The sequence below is a fragment of the Cupressus sempervirens genome, chromosome 2 (genome assembly GCF_028749045.1).
Source record: "Cupressus sempervirens isolate cs-2001-9-10 chromosome 2, ASM2874904v1, whole genome shotgun sequence".
Lineage (NCBI taxonomy): Eukaryota > Viridiplantae > Streptophyta > Pinopsida > Cupressales > Cupressaceae > Cupressus > Cupressus sempervirens.
Genome location: NC_143119.1, coordinates 749,676,481 through 749,695,867, shown reverse-complemented (window position 1 = coordinate 749,695,867; position 19,387 = coordinate 749,676,481). Strand labels below are relative to the sequence as shown.

Below are 19,387 nucleotides of genomic sequence, written 5' to 3'. Positions count from 1 at the left end.
TATTGAAAAGAATGTGGTACTATTTTCGGTTACCATAGGCTGCCAAGATTTTTGGGGATTAGTGTTTGAAACATATTGGATCTGTTGAATAGCTTAGTAACATTTTCATCACACTTGTTACACTTCTCATTTAATAAATATTATTTGTTTCTTCTGATGTCTACCAAAGATATGATATAACAAACTCAAAATTAATTTTCATCAATATTATATTGCTTTTATAATTTGCCTCACTTTTTTTGCAACACTTTTCCCATGCTCTATCAGTTCCATATGAATGAAATCCTACCACAGTATGCTATATCATTAGCTTACAAAGGTGCTTCAATGGAGATTTATCTAAAAGGTGTTTTGAAAGACAACTTGAAAATCGTAGACAAGCCTATAATTTTTTTCAAATATAAACTTGATTTTCACAATATTGGGTGATTTTTCAAAAAATTTAAACCGTTTTGTTTGTTTGAGAATGTTCAACAGTATTTTCAATCCCACAGATAATTACTACTCCAACAGGCACTTGAGAGATAAGAGAGCTACTAAGCTATCAAATTTATATATTATTAAGAAGATTAAATTAATTAATCTGTTGTTGAAGTTATTGGCAATACTTAGCACAACAATAGTCATGTTGTTACACCACAACAAGCACTTAGTCTTGAGAGCATTTCCAAGAGAATCTATAGAGGAATAAATATTGAGTTTATCTTCAAATCTGTTTGAAATTGATTAATAGGTCATCATTGAAGAACATATAAAGATAGTGTCCCCAAATAATATTCGGCTATCCAATACATATGGAATAATGTAAAATAGAACCACTCATCAAGCATCAACACTACATGCATCTTCAAAAACATCATCATCATCAACGTAAGTTACCAGTCCGACCCCTACAGATTCTGGGTCCCTATCCAGTCCAGCCCAAGTTCGCAAAACAGATTCGATTTTCTATGGGTTTGGGCAGGGTCCTGATAATTCTCTACAAGTCCCCCCCAGACATATTTGGCAAGTACTTGTGCCAATTCGTCAATTTCCTCGACTTTTTAAACTTTTTTTTCCTTGAAGAGTACAAATCACCACCAAACCTTGAAATATTGTATTGAAAACATCTAGAAGAAAAAAGAAAAATCATTTATTCATAATGTGAATGAAAACCAAATATATTATCCCCCATTGCTGAACTTATTTACTTGCTTGCCATTGCATGGATAGAGTTGAAGATTAGTCATGAAAACCAAAAATATTATCCTCCATTGCTGGAACTTATTTACTTGCTTGTCATTGCACGGATAGAGTTGAAGATTGATCATTGAACATTCCAAACTAACCGTTGAGCTATTTCTATACATTTGTGAGAAATCCACCATTGCTGAACTTATTTTCTTGCTTGTCATTGCACAGATACAGTTGAAGATTGATCATTGATCATTGAACATTCAAAGCTAGTTGTTGAGCTATTCCCATGAATTCTCTTATTTTGTTTCAAGTTTTTTGGTTTGTTTCCTTGTAGGCCTCTATAACACATGTTTAAATTTTAAAATGAATTAACTATTGAGTTGTATTTGTACATATTTGTTTTCATTTGTTTCAATTATTTGAATGTGTTATTTATTGAGCTTTCTGTCTTAAGTGTTTTATGGAAACCAGTTCTAGCTCCATCAGCTGACCCTGCTTCAATATAGACCCAAACTCTCCCCTTTCGAAAAAGGTTGAAATGGTACAACAACTTCTACATAGTAGAGGTCATGCTTGGATTTCTAGTGAATGTAGCATTAGATATTTGAGCTCATACAGTCGAGTGAAAAGCCATTTTTGCGAGATCCCTACAAAAACGTTCAAATTTTGTGTATTATCCCCATTCCTGAACTATTCTCAATAGAAGCATATAAAATACACCTTGATGAAATGTCACCTGAACAGAGGACGAGATTCAGAAAAGATATGATACATAGAAACAGTTGGTATGCGTTATCAGCAATCCTAAACTAATAATCAAAGAGAAAATTTAATATGTTATGGTCAATGTTCTATTTATGGGAAGGCCAGATGGTAATTAACATCTATGAGATTATCAATGTCAGCAACGATTAGGGCAAAGAACGATCTCTTTGCCAACAGCAATTAGTAGAAGTATAATAATCAATATAAATAAGCAGAAACAACAAAGACTTGATGGATAACAAATGCAAACATTCAAGCTACTATTACTGTAAGAAGATAATCAAGAGTGTTGATGATATATCTATCCACTAATCACCCTCGCTGTGGAGTAGACTAAGCAAAAGAACGATCTCCTGGCCAACAGCAATTAGCAGAAGTATAATAATCAATGCAAATTGGCAGTAACAAAAAAGAGTTGATGGAAAACAAATGCGAGCATTATTATTGAAAGAAGATTGTCAAGAGTGTTGATGATTATATGTATCCAGTAATTACCCTTACTGCGGAGTACTGTTAATTCATTAACACAGATCCTCATAATAAAAGTATTTGAGACTAACAATCTAATTATGAAAGGGTGGAATTAGCAAAGGCCGTGATGAATGGACAAGTCATACCTCGTTCATGGCAACCTCATTAATGGGCAAATATATAGACTTTCCCAATCATCCGTTCAGAGGCATCAAATACATATCATCTCATTTCTTATTATCCATTTGATATGTTTAGAGAAAGCCACTTATTCGGCCATTCGAGTGCAAGTACAAATAGAAGTTATTAGCGACAGCATCTATGGGATTGCTGATTATCAGATACAACATCCAGTAAAGTGTAGACTACCATGTTGATCAAACACAGCAATGATTGCTTCAAGCAATCACTATCAACTGCATACCATGTTACCAGATTGGCACCCCTTGTCCCTGCATTTGGTGCAGATGCGCTCAGTTGTAGATCTGCAGATGCAGTCCAGATGTACATCCACAATCTATGGATGCATCCAAATGTGCATCAAATACATCCAGGCGCATCCACGGGCATGGATATGCACCCAAACAACATCCGGGGTGCATCCAAGCATCAAAAGAACTTTTTAACTTAAAAAACACATTGTAAAGTGTTTTTTAAAATATTTTTTCCCACAACTTAAACTATTAAAATGACTCCAAATAGGGTCTTAATTAAATTATCATAATATTTGTAATTAAAGTTTAGATTACATTTGTTTCATAGTTAGGGATTCTTAAATATCTATCATTTAAAATATTAGTAACACTAAGAGTTTATTCTCCTTATGAGTCAAATTACGTTATGGATGGTAGATTTACTGCTGCTCCAGTTTAAACACACTCAACTTGGGGTTCCCTCAGATCTTTATCCATATTGGGATTCTCTTGCCCCAACGTGACCAATTTTCTCCTCCCCCTATGCACACTCCCTATCAATAATGCTATGAGACACAAGTGGATCCTTCCGATTTACTAATAATGTTATCTTTAAGTTTACACACAAATTAAATTTTGATATATTACACTAAATATTATTTATCATAAATATTTCAATCTCTCATTTGAAACATAAGAGTTTATGGTATTTGAACATGACTATATTATATACTATATATATGTTATTATAAACATATAAGATATTTATTATTTTATATCTATAACCCTAGCTTAACTATTTAACATTTGATATTTATATTTCAATACATTAATCACTTCCATGACTATCTCTTTTATTTATTTTTATTCCTCTAAACATTCACTTTCCTTAACTATGGGTTCCCCTCTTTATTGCCACCTTTTTGGGCTTTACATTTTGGTGCATCACTTTGCATTTATTAATTGTTCTAATGATTTAATTCCTTTTACATTCCTTAGTAGTTGATTTGACTAATTAAAATTTAACCAACTGTATGACCTTTTCTAAAAATATGGTTTCTCCTCCTCGTTTTATTTTTAATATTCTCTTAGACTTCTTTTTTCTCATTCAATGTCTTTCCTAATTCTCTGTCCTCTACTTCTCTTTTCTGATTATTTGCCTGATGCTTTTAGGCATTTGTTGGCGTATTTAAATGCCACCCCTATGTTCCTGAAGGGATATGCTCGTTCACTAGTGGGTCCTACCATACGCCCCTTCACTCTATTATGTTATGTAATAATTTTTTTGTATTATTGTTATATGCCATTTTTATTCGTTATATGATTTAATGATATTAGCATTCTTTATTTAGAATTGGATGCATTATCTTATCTTATATTTATTAATAGGTAATATTTAATTATTTGTTTAGCTCAATGGTAATATTTTGTTTGATTACAATATAATAAATATTTTATTAATCAATTAGTCATTTTTATATAAATAATTATAGGAATATTAAAAAATTAATTTTTAGAGGGGATATTACAACTATCCTTTCTAAGGCCATTCATAGTAAAATCATATCATTTGTTTGCACTTGTATGCTTGTATTTCTTACTTTTATCTAATTTAAACTTATGTAAATTCATATAATAGCAAGATATTAGTTGCTAGAATGGCCAATAGTCAAAGTTTAGTGGGTGGGGAAGGAAATACTAAATTCAAAAGTATTATAAGCTCTCCTTTATGGAGACATACCACGAGGATTTCACAAGTTGCAAGAGGTGTAAGATTTATTTGGAGGTATAATTACTGTAATTTACCAAAAAATAGCTCATATTCTCCACTAGAACTTCACTTTACGGGCCATACTAGTAAAGGGATGGGAATGTGTAAAGGTCAGATCTAAAGGGGTTGACTCCTGCACAAATAGCAAGATTTGTAAAATAACAAGAAGCGGCTAATAAAATGATTCTAAGAGAAAAACAAAGCGGTTATACTAACCAAAAGAAAAACCAAATGAATTTATCCATTGATACAGTAGCGGCCTTCAAATATCCCTTCTCGCCTATACCCTCTAAGGAAGATGTAGATGAAGTACAACTTACCACCTACAAAAGAGGTCCATCGATCAAGGCATTTAAAAAGGAGAGGAGATATTGTTGAACAAAAATACTACATGTTGCCTCTATGCCAATGATCTGCCGTTCAACTTGGTGAGATCACCATATTGGCGAGAAATGATATTGGCAATCAATAGTGCACCTCTAATTTCACAAGTCCTATGTTTGAACAGGTGTGTACCACCTTATTGCAAAAAGAGAGGAATGCTACAAAGACCTCTTTTCAAACAATTAGAGATTTTTAGATTGAATTAGATGTTTCTATTATTTTCGATGGATGGAAAGATAGTAAAAAAATTTAATTGATAAATGTTATTGCAATGTCCCTAAAAGGGGCAATATTTTTTGAGGGAAATTGACTGTGAAGGGAAAAAGAAAGATGAAGAGTTCATTTACAAAGCCCCTTGAGTTAATTACAAACAATGCGAAAAATTGTATGCATGCAGGTGCTCTAGTTAAGACAAGATGTGAGTGCATATTTTGAACACCATGCACCGTACACTTTCTCAACTCGGCAAAGCAACAAATCGGCACTTAAATAGAGTGGGTTAAACAAATAAACGAAGAGGGCCAAAAGATCCATATGTTTTTGATGAACCACCAAATGTCACAAGCAATGGTCAAATCTTTATTGAGATTGGAGTTGTTATAGGTAATTTTTTTTTTTTTTTTTTTTTTTTTTTTTTAATTTATGTCATGTTCAATATATATTCATACATTTATTGCTCAATATTTATTATTTTCTCTGTGTTACTTACATATTGTTATTAACTTACTATGAACATGATCCTAGGTTGTTGCGACCCTTTTTGTATCTCGCACATTTGTTAGAAGACCACTTTTGAAGGTGTGAGAGGCATTGGGTCAAATGTTTATTTGCAATCAATGGGGTGTATGGAAGGCTTCAAATACAAAGAGGTCTCAAATGATCAAGTCATTAGTCCTGGATGATAACTGATGGGCTCTTGTGAAATTTGTATTGGAATTCAACAATCCTATCATGACTATGCTCTAATTTACTGATACAAATGTACCTTGTTTGGTGGATGTCGATGATTGCATGGACACAATGGTAGAGAGAGTGAAATTGCCAATTTAATTAATTTGTTTGATTTTATTTATGCCATGTTAAGAATCAATCCATTTATAATTTTTTCTTAATATTTATTATTTTTTTAATGTATTGTTTACATATTGTTATTAACTTACAATGCATGTGATCCTAAGTTGTTGAGACCTGATTAGTATCTCTTACATTTGTGATGAGACAACTTCTGAAGGTGAGAGAGGCATTGGGTCAAATGGTTATTTGCAACCAATGGGTGTATGGGAGGATTTAAATTTAGAGAGGTGCCAAAAAGTTAAGTCATTGGTCTTGGATCACAATTGGTGGGCTCGTATGGAATATGTATTGGAATTCACCAGGCCTATCATGACTATGCTCTGATTTCTGATACAAACACACCTTGTTAGGGGGATGGCAGAGGGTGAGGGTATTGTAATACACTATACATATAGCACTTGAAATGCTAGTTATAAAATGATGTATAATAGTATAAGAACTAATAGGTTATAATACCAAATACTTGAACATAGCAAAATTGCAACATCAATATCAAAAATATCATAAAGATAATTTCAATGAGTAGCATGCTATCAAGCCAAGAACAAAATCATGTACAAACATTCATAAATATGCATATTTGGTGTGTATGTGTGTAACAGTGACATTTATGGTAGCTAGTAAACTCCCTTTCTATCACAAGTGTTGTAGCTACAACTTTTGCAGCAAGATGGTGACAAAAAGGCAGTAGTAGGGAGAATGGGAATGCCAAGTCCCCCAGATGGGGATGCCCCTACCGTGTGCAGGGGGTTTGGGGGAGGGCACGAGTCCTCGTGTTACATTGTATATAAATGATTCAAAGCACTTGCACAACCTCCTCCTAATATATTTTTAACTTGCAAGACTCAAAAGTTTTAACATTGATTTTGTTTGCATAAATTTCAATCAAGCTATGATTTGAAGTAGCACCAAAATATGATGTGGATTTTCTTATTTTTCAAAATGAAAGTGAAGCTTTCTTCACAAAATGTTGTCAATAAAAGAAATTCGCCGTATTCATATACGTAGGATTCACTTTCTAGAATTCTCTCAAGTTCATTTTATTATATGTACACAAACAATTATATACAAAGTTGGCATGCTATGCACATATAAGAACTAATATTTACACATGTACATAGCAAAACTACTTTATATATGTTGAACTTAAAGACTCAACTACATGAATTGTTTAATTTAATTTTGAGGAGTATTTTAAATATCTACCGAATTGATTAATCATAAGAACTTCTATGTCATAATTGGTAAGCCTAAAATGACTATGATGATTACTGTAGGGATCTTTCTTTTCTCCAAAATAAAATTAAAAAACTTTTTAAAAAATCTGCTACTCTAGTTGTTTAGATCATATATGTAATCTTCCCCTCCAAGGCAACAGGGATGAGCAGAGGTTGACCTACTATCATGGTTCCCGTAAGTCAACAACACAAATAGGAGATCCATTCAGGGGTCATGGAGTCTTGCAAGGAGCTCTATGGCTCACTTTAGGCACTCATCTTGTAGTTCCTACTTTTAGAAGGGATTCCTATTTTTTAGGGAATGACACAATCTTAGTTTCAGGGTGTCTATAGACCATTCAAGATGATTTGAGAGCATCTCGTAAATTTTAGGTAGGGGTCCTATTTTTTCGGGCGGACTGTCAATTGACTAGTTCACATCCTAGGGGCGGCATGGTTGTGGAATGGCAAAGGTGGGGGTGCTTGGGTATTCAAGTACCCAGTGCGAGGACGTCTCGGGGACGGGTACTTCAAGGTTTGAGAGGGGGGTGGGAGTCTTTGGGTTACACTGGAAAGTTCCCTTTTGAACACTTAGAAATGATTGGAGCTAGTCTCCTACTTTTTAGAGTGTATGCCTATTTTTTAGGGGGGAATTGTTAGTTGACCTATAGGACTTGAACATCATCCATGATCAAGTGACATCAATCAAGTTTTAGAACTGAGCCCAAATGAGCATTTTATGAATAAAATGAGAAACATTTAAATATTTGATAAGTTAGGTTTCAAATAAATAATAAAAAGGTGAATTGTTATTATCACTTTATATTATAATAAGATATAATAATACCATGGCACAATTCCCTAGAAGGTGATATGGCAACTTGTTACATAACATAGGGCCATGTTTTATAATGATACATAATGCCTTGGAATTCAATGTTTTGAGGGGATTATTATTTTTAATAATGGCAACAAACCCTACTTAGGGATTGAACTTGATGGAGAATGCATAAAAGAAAGTTGGGGCTCTCATTTGAAGCATCCAGGTTTATTATTTTAATTCCAGAATTGTGGTTGGAGCTCTGATTTAAGGGTTTGCAGCAGCTTTAAGCTTCAATAACAATTATTCTTTTAAGTGATCGAGTTGGATATCCACCTAGCTTGACTATAGCTTGTATTCACATTGATGTATCACCTAAAAGAAGAAATTGAAGCATTGATTTTATGAAGTGATTGCAATATGTTGGAGAAAAGCAGATTAGCTGCAAAGGAAATGAGGTAACTACAAGCCCATATTTCTCAGTCATGCACTTCCAAGAGAGTCTTTGACGTCATCTTTAAAGGTCTCATCATTTCATATTAGATCAGGGCAAAATTCAATTTAGTTAGTGCAAGTCAAAAGGTTCAACAGCATTTTTTATCAATTTGTGGGCTAACAGACTTAGCCATACCATTCAGGCAAGCTCATCAATTTCCTTCAAGTCAAACAAACCTAGGCAGCAGGAATCAATTTCATTCTGGTCGAACAGACATGGGCAGCAACTAACATTGGCCTTGGCAATATAATTTGTAGCACATCAGATATTTTGGGTTCAGATTCTTTAGGACTAATCAGAAGGCATAGCTTGGAATTGTAGAAATTCATTAACAATCATATTTATGCAACTCATACCTGGTACAGTTCCTTATATCACTTATTTGCTATGTTCCCCGAGGACGCGTACCCGGCCTAAAACCCGACGTTTCGGGGACGAGGACGTCCCGGGGATTGGGGGACGGGTATGGGACATCCCCCAGCCGTCCCCAAATGTCCCCTTTTTTCAAGGGACGTTTCGAAAACTTGGGGACGTGGGAGGGACAAAAGGGGGACGTCCCGCCGTACCCGGTACGGAAAGGGGACGTCTAGCCGTCCCTTGACCGTACCAGGTACGATCGATCGTCCCCCTTTTTTGTATGCTCAAAATTTTTTTTTTAAAAGTTTAATGCCTCCTTGGTCGGCTAGTGGGCCCCACTCCTCTAAAAACCCTAAAATGTATATAACACCACACATTTAAGTTGTTTTAACAATTGTTTGATTTTCATTTTATGTTGCAGCCAGTTGAAGTTTTCATTTTGCAAGTAGAGGAGGTAATATTTTTGCTTCCAAGAGCTTGACCAAGGGTTTGATCTTCTATTTTGTCCACCAAGTAAGTATAAAACTCTTTGTGCTTTCATCTATCAATTTTTTAATAAATTTGCAGCTTGCAAAGTTTGATTTTTTTTTATTTTTTCATTGTTTCAGCTCATATATCTATTCAATTGCATATTTAAACACAATGAGCAGTAGTGGGAGTACAAGTAGTAGTGGTGAAGAAAAAATGTAGGGGTTGATGTTGCTAGTAGTGACACTAGGCAAAAACCCAATCCTAAAGCTGATTTGTTTAAATGCCCTTCCGCCATTATGAAGAATTTTGCAAAGGGTCCTTTCAATAGGAAAAAACCTCTTCTCCAATATGTCACACCTCGGCCAAAAGATAAAAGGAATTCGGGAGGGACTAGGGTTTGGGATTGCCATGTTTGTCTTGATGATTTTAGAGGCAGCTATACAAGAGTGAAGTCACATTTTTTAGGTGTTTCATGCCAAGGAGTCAAAGCTTGTCCTAACCTAACCGATGAACAAAAATTAGAATGCCAAAGATTGCAGTTAGAGGCTGAAATGGAGGGACAAAATTTGACAGTGACATCACCATCCATTCCCTCACAATCATCTAGGCATATTTCATCCGCCATTGGTACTAGTGGCAGCCCTAGTGGGTCTAAAGGGAAGAGAAAGATAAGTAGTGGTGAGAAGAGCTCGGTGGAAAGCATGTTTAATGCATAGACAAAGGAGAAGTGTGAGGCATCCATTGGTAGATTCTTTGTTGCTAATGGTAACCCATATAATGCAGCCCGTTCCACTTACTATAAACAAATGGTGAAAGATATTTTGAGCATGAATTCCTCATTTGTACCCCCCAGTGAGCATAAGCTACGAACCACTATCCTAGATGAAGAGTACTCAAAGGTTGCTTTGTTATTTGAGGATATGAGACGCACTTGGGTTAGGACAGGCTGCTCTGTTGTGATGGATGGGTGGACCGATGTTAGACATCAGCCACTCATCAATATCATTGTCACATCCCCTACTAACTCTTATTTTTTGAGAGCCATAGATTGCTCAGGAAAGAAGAAGGATGCAGATTTCCAATTCACCATTTTGCAAGATGACATAGAGGAGATTGGGCCCTCTAATGTTGTACAGGGTATCACAGATTCTGCACCTGTGTGCAAATCAGTTGATTTGATGATAAAGGGTGCTTATAGGCACATATTTTGGACCCCTTGTTGTGTTCATTCCTTGAACAATGCATTGAAGAACATACAGAAGATTGAATGGGTGAAACAAGCGGTCCTAGAAGCTAGAGAAGTGCAAATGTTTATTTGCAACCACCACACTTCACTTGCTCTATTCAGGTCCTTCTCTAAGAAGGAGTTCCTCAAACTAGCCGAGACAAGGTATGTCAATTATAATTATAGTTTACTTTTACTTTGTTTTAACTTTAGTTATTAAAAAAAATTATTTATAAGTTTACCTACATGTGATGCATTTTGTTTTAAATTTTAATCATTAATGTTTAAGTTTTAATTTTTAATTTTTAATTGTTGCTATAGGTATTGCACATATTTCATCTTGATGGAGAGAATGATTGAGGTGTATGAGGTCCTTCAATTGATGGTGGTGAATCCAGAGTGGGGACGATGGTCTCATTCTAAGTCCTCTAAAGGAAAAGCGGTGAGGCAAAGGATCCTTGATGAGAGTTGGTGGTCCACAATGTAGTAAGTTGTTGATTTTTATATTTACTATTAGTCTTTTGCTTGCTGATTTTCCTACTAATAATCTTAAGATTCTTAAAATTCTAATTTTTATTTTTATTTTTGTTGGCATCTTGATCTTGCAGATATATTTGCTCTGTCATAGCACCTATTGTTGATACCACTAGATATGCTGATACTGATGCTCCTAGTTTGGGAGAGATCTATGAGACTATTGACAGCATGTTGGGTAAGATGAAGAGAATTGTTGCGGCAAAGGATCCTACATTGGGCTTTTATGAGAACATATTAGGCCTATTGTGATGCGGAGGTGGAACATAATGAATACCCCGCTTCATATGGCAGCCTTTGCTCTAAATCCCAAATGGTATGCACAGTTGGGTGGAAGGGGCCTCCCATGTGATGATCCTGAGGTTTTGGATGGCTTCACAAGAGCAATTGATATTCAACTCAAGATGCCTCTACTCTTCGTGCACAATTCCTTGACTTCACCAACCTTCGTGGCCCAAACTTGGGTAAGCCACAAGCAAGGTTGGATAGAGTTGTTTTGGCACAGAGGGATCCTATTGGATGGTGGACCTGGCATGGGAGAGATACACCTAAGTTAAAGATAATTGCCAGTCACCTCCTTTCACAGGTTGCTAGTTCCTCAGCAACAGAGAGGAATTGGTCCACATATTCATATATCCACTCTATCAAGAGGAATAGACTTACCTCTAAAAGAGCGGAAAAGCTAGTGACAGTGCATCATGCTCTTCGACTTGTCGATCATCAAACTCCAGAGTATAGGCAGACACCAGCTTTGCGATGGGATGTTGAGCCTAAGGATGTGGCCCAGATAGATGAGGATGACACAGCACCAGGACTGGTTGGGGTTCCATTAGATGAGACTACGCTTCCTATGGAGGATGACAGTGAGGAGGACTCTGATTTTCATGCCATGGCAGTAGAGGCAGAATAGGAGCAGCAATCTGCTTCATTTTCTATGTTTTGCTTTTTGTGTTGAACATGAACATGATTATGATACATTGATAATATGATACTTATTACTTTATAGCAGCCCTCTACCCTTTGGGCCTATAGCTTTGGGCATATTTTGATTTTGATTTTGATTTTGAGATTTATCATGCTTATCATTATGAGTTTTATGATATTGACAATTGTTAATAACTTAATGTTCATTGTTCAATGTTCTCTGATATTGTATTAATATGCATTTTGACAATTGGATACTTAAATAGTAAAATCGGATATTATTTCGTAGATGGCATTCAAATTTTGTACGTTATGGTTCTATTATGTTTAAATGACATGCTTTGTGCTTAGTTTCATATGAATGACATGTATGTTTACAAATTTCAATGTATATTTTAAAATTTCCATATATATATATAGCCGTCCCCGTTTGCCGTCCCCCCCTCCCCCAAAATCACCAAAAAAATTTGTCGTCCCGGAAACCCATCCTACCGTCCCCCGCCGTCCCTGTACCGGAAACTTGGGGGAACATAGCTTATTTGGTTGAAAAAAAAGGCCAAATTTATTCCAATTTGATGTGCATTTGGTTTAGAGATTTTTCATTTCAGTGTGGTCTATTTTAATTCATTGCATTTCATATTTCAAGAAAATCAAAATATCAGAATACACAAAAAAATCAGAAAATTGAAAAAACTGAACCAAAAAAGCAAATCAGACTTCCTTCATAACACTCGTCAAAGTCAAAAATCAGAAAAAACCATCAGCTATTAGCCTTGCAATTCAGGGTCTTTCAATATCGCAACAAATAAGGTAACCTTGTTATACTTTCTGTAGTTTCATATTGCAACAATTTAAATATTTGAAATTTATATAAAGAAAATCAATGTTAAAAAGCAAATAGCATGAATCAAGCTATACAATATATCCAATGCAAAAAGAAAGGAAAACTTCGTTTGTAATCACCTATCTCACACGCTATTTCCCAACTCTACAACATTTTGAGACTTTGCAACACTTTCGACCTAACTTTCCTGTAATGTCCCCATTTTTAGCAGGTTTATGCAGTTGACTTGGTCAGTTCACCATCGCGACCCTCGTGAGCTAACAGTGGGATTTGAGGGTCTCAATTGTGGGGTTACAGGCTTTTCAACAACCTATGTTATGTTTTGCCTCCAATTTAGGGACTTACTATTTATAGTAAGTCAAACTGTTGGTTTTGATGAGCTCAGTTGAGTTAGAGGAGTTGAGTGATGCTCTAAGTTTTAATTTTGGGCTTCTGGTTTGGGCTCCAAGAATCTTGGAGGGAGCGTCTATTTATAGTAAGTCACCTCGTCAAGTTCACTCATCATCTTTCATCATCAGGATCACTTTGGTGTTGTCAAATTTCGATTCTAGTGCTTCTTCAATTGTTTTCGCAAGACAGGTGAATTATTATTATTATTCATCTAAATACGCTGAGGTTGCTATTTTTGTTGGTATTGTTGGTCAGTCACCTCAGTATAATAGCTCGTTGGAACCGGGACGAAAAGTTTTAAATCATGGGAATAAGAAACAATGGCCTTGCATATCAGAATATTGAGTTATGGTGGAAAAGGTCATTTTTTGGGCCAAAAGCAATTAATAAATTATATTAATGGCACTTTATTATATTTTAATGTTGTGTAGAGAAAGCTTCTTAAGTGGAGTTCTTTTGGGAAACTGGTGCCACTTGGAGATTATAAATATGAGGACATTTGATGAGAAAAGCATCCAATTATTTGATTATCTTCTCTTTCTTTGTTGTCTTTGGAACACTTTTCAAGTTCTAAAATTTTGTGCCCATGCTGAAGTATAAGGGCTTGGGATCTACAGCTGAAGTATTGTAGATTCAATTCTGAGATGGCTTGGCAAATTGTGCTAATGTATACGATTTGTCATTTCTCTTACTGTATTATCTATTGCTAAGGAGAAGTTTAATTTTTCTTGCTAGTGGAGGTTGATCTGGAATTTGTGAAGTGATTCACTGAAATTGTTATATCAAATTGTGCATTGGTTAATTTGGAGTTGGTTGAGTGCCAATTTATATCTATTGTTTGGTGTTATTTTCTATCTACACTTTGGGAGCAGCATTTTCCAAATCAAGTTGCATTTGTTTGTCGAAGAATTCTTTGTTGCTACTAGTCTTCATTTCAGAGGGTTTCAAGGCATGTCTTACCTGCAAGTTCATGGATTGTAACTTCTAATTTTTATGGGTATTGTTGATTTAGATTATAGGAGATATTTAATCAACTGGGTTGTTGGTATTTTGTGAAAATACTCACTGTCTAAGTTGATATTGAAATCAGGAACTTTTCAATTATATATTCCCTATGTAATAACTAAATATTTGAGTTGAAATTATTATTGTAAAATCTTCTAGTTTGCTGCTATATTGTTGCATCAAAATTGCAAAACCTTAAAAACAAAAAAAAAAAAAAATCAATTCTTCAGCACGGATTGTTTGAGAGCCAGTCAGGGTATTACATTTTCCAACTTCTCATCTTATTTTTTGTGGTTTTTCCCTGTGAGCGTTGCTTTTCCGGTTTTTGCTAGTTTCCTACAAATGTTTTTGCAGATTAACCATCATTTTTTGCTGATCAATTGCCAAATGCATCGCAAAAAAGCATTGAAAGTCATTACTCAAAGAAAACCAATATTTGGGGGAATAAATTGCCTCACATGCAAACTCCCAATTAATCACATAATCACATTTTCTTGACATTATCAATAAAGTGCCACTTGTTCAATATCAATAAAGTGCCACCATTTTAGTATCAAGACTACAAACAATGTTGCACAATCTCTCACCATCCCATTGCATCTTGCAATCACAAGAGATATTAATAACTCATAACAATTAATGCTAAAAACAATCATTATTTATAATGAATATTCAAGAGATAATCATAAATATTTAGATCTTTGAGATCTAATCTCAACATGCACACAAATGTACATACGCAACAGATTATGTCTTGTGTCTCTACAACCAATGCAATGCTCATGGCATCAATACAAATCTTGCTATCAAAAAATTTGATACTAATATCATAGAAACTTATTATCTAATCTTCCTCATAATCCACTTGTTAGCTTATTCACAACTTCTAAAGGAACACCTCAAGCCTCCAACATTGTGGTTAAACTTTGTAACACAAGGGCATTGATTATAAATGCATTGATCCACAAAACCGAGTTAGCAACTATTGTGGTGCTAGTACCCTTAACCATTTCCAAACATTTGCACAAATCCAGAATAATGTTACTTCTCTTTCACCCACTATTAAGTCCCTTAATGAATCTGAGGTAAACTTTCACCACAATTTGGATGGATGCATATACACAAATTTCTTCCATGGCCGCAACTAGAGTTCCTATTGTCATATATTGATCGTAGCACATGATAAATCCGACCAAAAAAATAAATAATTTGCACCACGATTTGATTATATATGCCAAATCTTACCTCATGTTATATAGTTTTGAATATACTCACAATATATATACCCGAAAGCACATTATGTAATGTCCCCAATTTTAGCAGGTTCCTAAAGTTGGCTTGGTCAATTCGCCATCGCTCTCAGTTTTTATTTTGGTCATCTGGTTTGGGCTCCAAGAATCTTGGAGGGAGCGTCTATTTATAGTAAGTCGCCCCCATCAAGTTCATTCATCTTCTTTCTTCATCAAGATCACTCTAGTGTTGTCACATTTTGATTTTGATGCTTCTTCAATTGTTTTCGCAAGACGGGTAACATATTATTATTATTCATATAATATATTAAGGTTGCTACTTTTGTTGGTGTTTAATGTTGGTCACCTCAGTATCATAGCTCGTTAGGACCAGGTTGAAAAAATTTAAATTGTGGGAACAAGAAACAGTGGCCTTGTGTGTCAAAATATTATATTATGGTGGAAAAGATCATTTTTTGAGGCAAAAGCAATTAATAAATTATATTATAATGGCAATTTATTATATTTTAACATTGTGTGGAGGAAGCTCCTTAAGTGAAGTTCATTTGGGAAACTTGTGTCATTTGGAGATTATAAATATGAAGCCACTTGATATGATATGATATGATAGATTTTAATGACATCCACGAGACTAAAGAAGTCTATAGGACCCATGCAATCACCCTCCTGAGTCAGGAGCGGAACTATTCAGTTGTAAAGTTTTGGGTTAACTTGTCTCTCCTTCTCTGAAGTTTGGTAATCAAATCCGCTGCTCTCTTCACTTGATCTTCCTCGAATAAATAGTTGAAGTCCTTGTTCTACAACATTTTTGTATAACCAGATCTAATGTCATTGTAAGCCAGGCAGTCTTTGACAAAGTGCTGCTTTGTCTCAACTATTCCCATATTACAAAATAAACATGTTCTGTCTGCCCACTCTTCCTTTGGAACTTGCCACCGACCAGTTTCACATCGCAACTGATGTGAACTAGTTCGAAGTTGTGCCATCAACATTTTTGCTTTCCAGTTAATAGGTGCTCTTATATACGCCTTTTCATCATAACTAGAAGTGGGATTAAATTCTTTAATGTAATAAGATTTTTTCCGCCCTATGCGTCTTGTCCACAGAATATTGCGAAATTTTTCATTGACAAACTTTTTTATTTCTATAATGTTATGAGTGCAAGTTTGGATATTGATATCCCATTTTCGCATCCATTTGTCATTTTGCTTCATCCATGTGCTTTTCCGCCTCACAAGTTTTTCCTCTATGATCAACTTGGGCCAACGATGTGTTTCCAGCCCTTGGGTTTTCTTTAAGTAGCTTATAATCCAAACCAAAGCAACGGCTTCTAATGGAAAGGAACCCACCTCCGCCAAAAGGATCTCATACGGAACTGTGGTCTTGACTTTAAGATTGCATGTGATGAAGTGTTTTTGAATTCTTTCTACTTGCCGCCATTTCTGTTCGGACATACTACCTCCCCACACTTCACATCCGTATAGAATAACCGGAGTGACCAGCAAACCAAAAAGAGTCTTCATGGTCGTCCAATCCCATAATTCTGCATTCCTACACTTGTTTTGTAAAGAGTATAACACCTTCCAGCCCCCTTGGATCCTTTTTGATCTGCAAGTATCCCAATTGAGTTTGTTATGAAAATCGATGCCCAAGTATTTATACTCTTCCACAATCTCAAGTGGTCTATTTTCAAATAGAAACTCGTCTTGTATGCTCCTATTCTTCTTTAGCGAGAAGATCATAATTTTGGTTTTGCTAGTGTTAACTTGCATTCCTACTTCATGACAAAAAAATTCTTGTGCTATCAAGTGCTCTTTCAAACCTTTAGTTGTTCTAGCAAGAATTATGAGATCATCTGCATATAAGAGCAATCTTATCACAAAGTGGGCCAGCTGCACCCCCTCACCATTGGTCTTGTTTATCCACTCTTCTAACTTGTCAATATAGAGCCCGAACAATGTTGGAGATAGCGAACACCCTTGCTTAACCCCGATGTTGCTGTCAAAATTTTCTGATAGCCCTTCTGTCATTTTGATTTTAGCTTTGACTTGCTCATATAATCTGTAAACCGCTGACCTAAGTTCTTTAGGAACTTCCAACTCTTCCATTCTATCCCATAATTTATTACGTGGCACTGTGTCGAATGCTTTTTTAAAGTCCATGAAACAACAAAAAGCCTCGTTCCCCGGAGTGTCCCAAACTTTCTCAATCAAGTGTCTAAGAGTGATGCCATGATCTATAATAGAGTGTTTTGGTCTAAAGCCTGCTTGCCCTATTGCATGTTTGCCTTCCGTTTCAGCGCAGTTGCTGATTTTTTGTTCTACCAAGTGCCAAATAACTTGCCAAATAGTGGATTGATCATGATGGTTCGGTAATTAGAAGGATTATTTATATCTCCACTTTTGTGGAGTGGGATCACCACACTTGTCCATTTTACAGGGAAACCTTCTCTATTGACATTGTTGAAAATTTTAGCGATGTGTGGTGTGAGGGTTTCAGCACCCCATTTTAAGTATTCAGCTTGAAGCCCATCTATATCTTGCGCTTTACCGGCAGCTAACCTCCTTATGCCTTGGATAATATCATTTTCGCTGAATAACTCCCCTATAGTCTCTGTTTCCATAGTTCTACGTTCTCCTAGCTCACACTCATAGAGAGTCTTGGCATATTCCAACCATTTGGTTCCTGTTATGTTGTTCTCTATCTGAGTTTTTCTCTGCTGAAGTTCTTTCCAAAACTTTCTGGGGTTGTTTTTACCAAGATTAATCAACTCGACTCTTCTCTTGTTTACATACTCTCCTTTCTTCTTTTTAATCAGCTGATCATACTCCTTTCTACTTTCTTTATTTATGTTGTTTTTCCAATTTCTTTTTGCTGTTTTGCATTCCTCATCAAACCACAGATTGGCCGGAAAAGTGTTCTTGGCTTCTCTTGTGGCCCTAGATCTTTTACACTCCTCCAGTGCTTTAATGATAGTAAGAACAAAATTATCCTTGTCCATGAAATGATGTTTATCAGACTCAGGATGGTTTCCTAGAAACCTAGACAGCCGCAAAAGAGAGTTTTGGAAGGTAACATGGTTTTCTTGTGTCATTAAAACTTTGCCAATCGGAATCATCTTCCTCTTTTGTAAAGATTTTGGGACAATATGTTGATCTTTAAAGTGAGTGGCCACCCTTATCAAGATGGGGTTATGATCAGATTTTAGCTCCATGGGGCAGTCCTCTATCTCAAAGTTAATAATCTTTGCGACATATTCTTGCGAGCATATTACATAGTCAACAACACTTTGTCCATTGTATCTTTTGCATGTGATTCCACCTGATTTAGGCCACTTTTCCAAACCATTACATATGACCATCTTATATAAGTAGCATAAACCTAGTAATTCAGCACCAAAATGATTAATCTTTCCCATGCTATCTTGTGAAGAACTTTCCCATTTTTGTGTCCCTTCTTCTTCAAGCCAAACTGGGTCTCTGCTTTCATTGTAACTCTCCTTAAGATTGAGAGTTTGGTTGTTTGCTATTCTAGCATTGAAATCCCCTATTATCATTATTTCCCCTAGAGAGCTAAAGGCTGCTATGTCTTTTTTGAGTGTAGCGAATGGGTCTTCTCGATCCAATCTATGCTTTTTATACATTTTTGAGCCTTTTGGGGCGAAGTAACAGACAGCCACCCTTGTAGAAATCTGATTTTCTGTTATTTTAATCCAAATATATTGCTTGTTTACATCTTCTTTCTCTAAGTTTACAAATTTGCTCCAAGTTTCTTTTATTAGAACGGTAATGCCTCCATGC

The 19,387-nt window shown here is 35.5% G+C and overlaps 1 protein-coding gene across 10 annotated transcripts in view; it reads right to left on the bottom strand.

Annotated features, from left to right (window-relative positions):
- LOC149575589 (myosin-11-like) overlaps positions 1 to 19,387 on the bottom strand; it is a 329,180-nt gene that overhangs the window by 175,269 nt on the left and 134,524 nt on the right. The gene's annotated exons all lie outside the window — the stretch shown is intronic.